At 37.8% G+C, this 7,025-nt stretch overlaps 2 long non-coding RNA genes across 6 annotated transcripts; both read left to right on the top strand.

Annotated features, from left to right (window-relative positions):
* Positions 1-653: 653 nt before the first annotated feature.
* On the top strand, positions 654-2,727 carry LOC109942242 (uncharacterized). Its single transcript, XR_002264932.2, has 4 exons — positions 654-903; positions 981-1,087; positions 1,803-1,925; positions 2,647-2,727. It is a non-coding gene; the product is annotated as an uncharacterized lncRNA (long non-coding RNA).
* A 265-nt stretch (positions 2,728-2,992) lies between these two features.
* Positions 2,993-5,702, top strand: LOC103637775 (uncharacterized). Of its 5 annotated transcripts, none has more exons than XR_002264930.1 (7): positions 2,993-3,121; positions 3,208-3,290; positions 3,456-3,640; positions 3,728-3,815; positions 4,176-4,296; positions 5,071-5,290; positions 5,372-5,702. It is a non-coding gene; the product is annotated as an uncharacterized lncRNA (long non-coding RNA). The 5 variants fall into 5 exon arrangements; XR_002264931.1 differs by having other exon boundaries at positions 3,728-3,824; positions 5,084-5,290; XR_002264928.1 differs by having other exon boundaries at positions 3,728-3,824.
* Positions 5,703-7,025: the final 1,323 nt, after the last annotated feature.

Here is a 7,025-nt window from a genome sequence, read left to right as displayed (position 1 = left end):
ATGCCTTTGTTCATTGCTGATCGGTTATGCTTTTCGTTGGCCAACATTTGCAAGGTGGATTTGCTTGCGAGGTAGTACTTTCAGCTCTTTAATCGGGTTCTGCTTTTATATCATCCACCATCGCACGTTGAATTTGACTTTTCATCATTGTTGCTTTGCCCTCACTGTCTCTGTTGGCGGTGGGCCCATTACTTTGGTTTCTGCAAGTTGGCAGTGAATAGCAAGGGGGCGGAGAAGCCCGCCAAGGGAAGGAAGGGGAAGGTTGGCAAGGACCCTAGGAAGCCCAAGATATCTCCAGATGTTTTCTACATGTTCATGTGAGATGTGACTTTTCACCACCTCTTGTTTTAATTAGTTTTTGCTATATACTTATTTCTGGATGTGACTGTTTGTCATGTGATCCCTTTCATGCTCCAATGGGCCATGGGAAAACTGTTTTACCACCTTTGTGTTCGCTAGAAATGGGTACTAATTTATCACTGCTGGAATGACTGCAAATATGTGTCTCGGCATATCGACTCACTCTAATTTCATAGGCTTTAGATTTGCTTGCAACTTATTACTGGAGGTATCAGTGATTTTGAGTGACCTGATACATGTTTGCTTACCAATGTGATTTTGAGTAAGCACCTCAAATTGGACATGCTTTAATTTCTACGGGTGTCGTATATCAGAGGTAAACAATATTAGATGTTTATTTATTTGTTTGGAGGTATCAGTTTTCTATGAATGTACAACTGTTTGCTTTGTGCTTTATTTAGACTTCTAATTTATATCGATATTTATGACATGTGTTTACCTGTTTTGTAAGTCAATCAAAAAGTTTGACTAGCAACTAATGGTGCCTATACATGTATTTATGGAGCTTCTTCTGGTCATATGTGTAGTGGATCTCTCCTCCTGGTAACTAGCTAGATCATCTATTGTTTTTATTTTAAATTTGAAAATTTACTTCTGATTTGCAAAACAAATGGATATAGTTGTTCCCTTCAATCATGTCCAAGGTCAAGAACCATTCAGGTCATAAACCCCTACGACAGGGGCCACGAGGGCTCATCTTCGCCACTGCCCCTACTCCCACCTTCTGGTAAGAGATATCCTTGCGCTTTTTTTGCTTATTTGCATTTCTAAATTCCATTCGGATAATAATTGTGAAGGCAATCATATCTTCACTTTTTTTATCCAGGTTCATTGAGATTAGATTACAATTACGGTATCAATCATGTCTTTGTTTGATGAATAGTTAACTAAATAATTTGACATCCCTCAAACATCATTTATTCTGCTTACAAGTTAACAGTATTATTCCTGGCCCGATTAAGGAGGTCTCTAACTGTGTCTATGAGAACGAGGTGCACCACACTGCAGCTACTAGATAAACCCTTGGTTCGCATATTCTTAGTTGTGTGTGTTTTCAGTTTCACAGTTCAAAAACACTTATCAAGAAACAACACGACACAACTAAACAGTTCTCTGTGTAAAATTCATAGTTCAAAAAAAACATATTAACAGTCCACATGCCACAACTTCACAGTTCTCTCTATTTTTTATTCACAGTTGTCTGTGCACTGAATTCTTAGTGTTTTCAGATAACTGCTACCACATTCAAGATACAAAGCTAGATGACGACACACATTATGTTGTTCCGCATTAGTTTTCGTTTTTCTTAATTGATTTTGGAAGCACATGAATAAAGGTCATGCAACGTTTTACAATGTTTTGCTGACCTATTATGTTCCAATTCGTTTAGAATTTTCTGCTGGTTATGCTCTCATCGCCTTCAATCGCTTTTGGTGTATCAGCATGTCCTGCTCGGTGCTGTTCCATTCCCTAGCGATGTTCTCCGGCTAAAGACGCTTGGAGTTTGTGGTGTGGTGACACTTAATGAATCATACGAGAGGCTTGTTCCCACATCCCTATACGAGGTTAGTATATCACAACTGACCGACCGAGTGCATCTAATTGTATTGTTCTGTAGATTAGTTTTGCACAGGCACTCGTTTGTGGTATGCTGGTTCTACTCCCTGGGTATGTGATCAGATAGTATGGTGCCACTGTGAACCAAATTCCATGTATAGTGAAAATATAAGCTACAGATACAGAGTTGGGGAGAATTGAATAGGATATGGTCGATCCGTGACCCCTGGACGCCGAAGGCGTTCATCACTCAAAATAACCACCATTCTGAAGGAAACATACACATCAACTGATTGCTGCTATTTTTAGGCTGCTATTTTAAAGCTGCCATTTGCATTCAATTTTGGTCAACATTATGAACTGACAGCAAAACAAAGCTGCTATTGTCAGGTTCCTATTTTGAAGCAATTTTAGCCACCATTGTAAACTGCCTGCTGCTTGGTTTTGCTACTTGCAAATAGCATTCTTATGAACTGGCTGTTTCCACCGGTTCACTTAATATGTGCATTATTTCTAGCTTTTAATGTTGATAGGATATGATAGGTGACATATTGATGTTGTGCGGTGACAGATTAGAGACGTGAAAGAAATAGAATGAGCAAGGTACTTAGGTACTTGCCTACCTGTTCCATTGCGCGTAGAATGAGAAATAGTTCCTATAGTGTTAGCGTCCACATAACCACCATTCTGAAGGAAACAGACACATCAACTGATTGCTGCTATTTTTAGGCTGCCATTTGCATTCAATTTTGGTCAACATTATGAACTGACCAGAGATTGATAGTGATAGTGTTGGATCACGATTGCAGGTAAAGTTCACTTTATAACTTCAAGTAAGTTTGCACAGAATTTGGACCCTATATATTTTTTAGTCAAGTCTAGCAATTTTACCCATGCGATGCATTCTCTTGCTTCCACTGGATTGCCCATTGTGTTAAATTGTTTATTGCAGTATGTGTGATATAGAGATGTCCCATCAGTTAGGGTCCTAAGAAACACATTAGAAGTCTTGAGAACTGATGCTCATATACTTCTTGCTTGCAAAATGTCTGATCAGAAGCATTCCTTTCTTATAGGAAAAAGAAGTAGGCGCAATGAGGAGTCATGTTCATTCACAAGCTCTAACAGAGAAAGTTGGGGCAGATGTTCATCTTTAGGTGCAGCCAGTGATGAATTATTCTCAGGCGATAATAATGATAAGCAGGTGACACATTGCTTCAATTGCTTGAGGTCATTTTGCATCAACCACTCCAAGTACTTACTTTCTTCTCCTCTAATACTTGTTTTTAGATATGAGCCCTTGGGCCTCCAGTTCGGGCAACAAGCATATGGCAAAGAGAGTGAGGGGGCATGATATTGTTTTCCAATTCCAAGTACTCTATGTTTGGTTTTGGTCGATTCTGTCAAGATTCATTTCTACATTTTATATGTTCTATAGTCTCACAAGTATTGTTTTTGGTGTTGATAGGATCTAAGGAGCAAAGACTATTAATTATCATAAACAGGATTTCTAATTGGTGAAAGCTTTTTATATATAGCAGACTGTGATGATGTGTAGAGGCAAAGGATCCTTTAGAGTTCATCACTCATCGAGCCAAAGATTTTGTGTCAAGCATGAAGGACATTGAAACCCGGTTTATGTGTATAGTTGAAGCAGGAAATAAGGTTTCTAGAATGCTTGAAACCAAGAAGATCTTGCTTGACATATGTGCTAAAATACCAGGTGATATTCATGACTGTTGCATATATCTTTTGTGCCCTTTCAGTATCGTGTCAGCATTTTTTCAATAAATTTTAGTTCATTTAACAGGATTCTAGGTTCTCCAGTTAAGCTACCTACTGCCCGATTGTGTCAGCACTTCAAGTGTGCTGCAATTGTGATGTTATTCTCAACCATGGTAACCAGGGTATTCTCATTATTCTCTTCGCAATCATAATGTTTTCCTGAAGTACTAATTTTAAATGTCTTTGTAGAAACTGTGACCCTCCATAGTTAAGGGATTGCACTTTCTTAAATATTTGTAAGCACTTACTGTTTTGATTATGCACTTAGACTCTCTGTTTTGAATGCGATATTTCTTCCTTGAACAAAAAAGGTGCACTTTTGTTGTAAATTTCAGTTCTTGGTGTTTGTTTAGACACATTTTTTTGTTTTAAGAACTTCTGTTAAAAGTTTCTATGATCTATATAATATGAAGCACTCTTAGACTGACTGGCTGAGTTCTCATGTTTATGTTTTCTGCTTGTTGCTGTTAAAGGATGAGGAAGTTGTTGGACTTTGATGAACCTAGAACTCTTGCACCAACTTGTCTTTTTGTTGGAGGTACAAAATACATGGTGATCCAAGGTGAACCTAGAGTGGTCATCCGAGGAAAGAAGGTACAGTGGGAACATATTTTCTAATAGAAGAAATGCTTTGATGCCTTTTTCATTTGCTTATGTTAATGTTACCCAAAACCAAACTCAATTCATATCTGTAGTACTATATTCTTGTTATGATATCTAATATGCATCAAGCTTGTGTATAGAAAAATTAAGTAGGAGTACTATATCAAAGATGCCTAGATACATGGTCATGATAACTTTGTGTTAATTAATATGCCTGCTAAACTCTGTTAGTTTATTGCATTTGCAAGCTTCGTGTCCTAGGGTTCTTGAGGTGGTTGGCGACCACAGGAATGTTCTTAAATGAGCAACCTTTTCATGCAATCAAGAATCAGAAGTCTGTGTTGGTTTACATCTTTTCTGAAAGTGATTTACTGTTTTATACTTGAGTAACTTTGTCCTATGATATGAGATATCCAAATTCATCTAATAATTAGTTTTTTTGAGATGAGTTGGTCCTACAAGGGTCCGTAACTGTATTGTATGCTCTTGCACCCACATATATCTAATAAGTGAGTCTGAGCAGTGACATAGTCCATTGGTACCATGGGCTGTATGGATATAAGTCACTGCATTGCTGATAGTGAGGAGCAGAAAGTTCATGTTATTGCTGGTGTGTTGACCCTTACCACTCTCCAATTTTAGTCCACCCTATTGACCACATAGTTCAAATGAGTATTATGGGTGTGATTACATGAGTCATATCTGCAACATGGCTCATTTTTGAATGTTTGCTGGTGGGATGCTCATCTCTTCTATGTCTACAAGAATATTTTGCCAGTGATGACGTGTGTTTAGAGGATGGGATCCCTGCAATTGTCAAACAAGGCAAGTGAGATGTACATGTAGTGTTCGGATTGTCGGTGTTCAGTGTTTATCATCTTTGCTTATCGTGGCTTCTTTTTCTATTAGGAGATGAGAGACCCCTTGAATTGCTTGCAAAAGCATATGCTATCAAATCTTTTGACATAGATCCCAGAACCCCTCTGTAAGCCCTTGTCTTCACCTGCTCAAGTGAACAATTTTTCTTATTTATATATAATGCTAATATAGTTATGGATTTGTGTAGGATGTTGTTTTCACGTTAGAATGGGAATCAATCGGTGTCCTACCTTGTGGCGAGATGGCGAGAAGAAAGATAATTTTTACTACCAAGGGATCTTAATCAGAATTCTAGGCTCATTCATACATTCACTACAATGCCTTCGAACTCATGAACATTTATCTCTGGCTCTATTGTGGTGGGTTACATGAATAGAGTTTTTGCATGTTCTTCGTTTTATATGGTGACATACTTGTTACTATGTGACATTGTTTGATGAAACCCTTGCGGCATTGTATTATTTATTTTGTTCTATATAGTCTTAACATTTTATCAAATAAAAATTTATGTGACGTCACAACATATTGTACTATCATATATAGAAGTCGATATTATATTGATGATTGCAATGTAGTGGTCCCGTTGCAACGCACGGGCATCTACCTAGTAAGTAGTAGAGATTTGAGGTTTACTTTTACAATCTCAATACTAAAAACAAGAATATAAATTTACATAGCCGATTCTATATCATGTTTATTCACAATCAAAGAAAAAAAGATAAAAGAACCGTTATCTAAATAAGTATTTGTTTTTATCCCTAACTGTTGTGCTGATCATGTACGAGAAAAAGACGATCGTGATCCACTACTTCGTCTCCATCGACACGTGTCGCTACTCCAACTCATCTTCCAATACGCTGCACGTGTCTAATAGTAACGATCTATAATTTCTTACTTGCAATTTTTTTTTTGATGCGGTTGATATGTGCAGCGTGTTACGTGACACCGTAGTCTTATTGGTTTCTACCGTAGAGTAGCGGCTAGCTAGCTGAATAAAAAGTGTAGAACAACGTCACGAAAGGCTGCCCGAAAGCTGAAATTGGCATGTATGGGCGAATGCCTGCACGCTCATCGTCATCTTAGCGCGCGATAAGCGTCGGCTTACTCCATCGCCTGGAGTTTTCTACACCCACTTGTGTGTACACCAACGGCGGGCGCGCGTCGTCGTGGTCAGCAGCACGTCGATGGAGTGTGACCCGAGCAAATTGGCCTCCCATCGGCGTCGCCACCGCGGAGCTGTGAGCTTCATGCGCTCGTATCGTATTATTACATCAATAAAAATAAGCTGGCTGATTGAAACTTCACCGCAGGGATACAAAAACTTCGTGAATTGATGAGTTGGTTCTAAATTACTTTTGGGCCTCATTTGATCTACCGAGGGCTAAAGATAATTAGTGTGCATCACACCTAACTTATTAGACTTATCTAAGTCAAACTACCGGTTACCTTCTTTATACCACGATCAAAGAAAAACAAAGTCCTAAACTACTCTAAATGTCTCTCAACTTGATTTAACACTTAAAAATAGTGCATTCTTAACCTTTTCATCCATCCTTTGAAAACCAAAATGAATTCCATATTTAGGACGTAAAACCATTGATTTATTAAGCAATCTTCATTACTGTGATCTAACTTAAATTACCGCTGCAAAACACATGTTAGCCACAATAATCTTGAATGTCATTAATTACTGAAACCACTGAAGCCGAAATGCTTTCACTAATAAAGTTTATTATTATGGAGTGTCAATATAATGAGTTATTACTATGTGATTTGTTAACTAAACATTTTTTTCATGTTTCATAACTTATTAAAAGAAATATTTATCAGATGTTTAATTG

The sequence above is a fragment of the Zea mays genome, chromosome 9, assembly GCF_902167145.1.
Source record: "Zea mays cultivar B73 chromosome 9, Zm-B73-REFERENCE-NAM-5.0, whole genome shotgun sequence".
NCBI classification, from domain to species: Eukaryota; Viridiplantae; Streptophyta; class Magnoliopsida; order Poales; family Poaceae; genus Zea; species Zea mays.
This window is presented reverse-complemented; position numbering and strand designations above follow the sequence as displayed.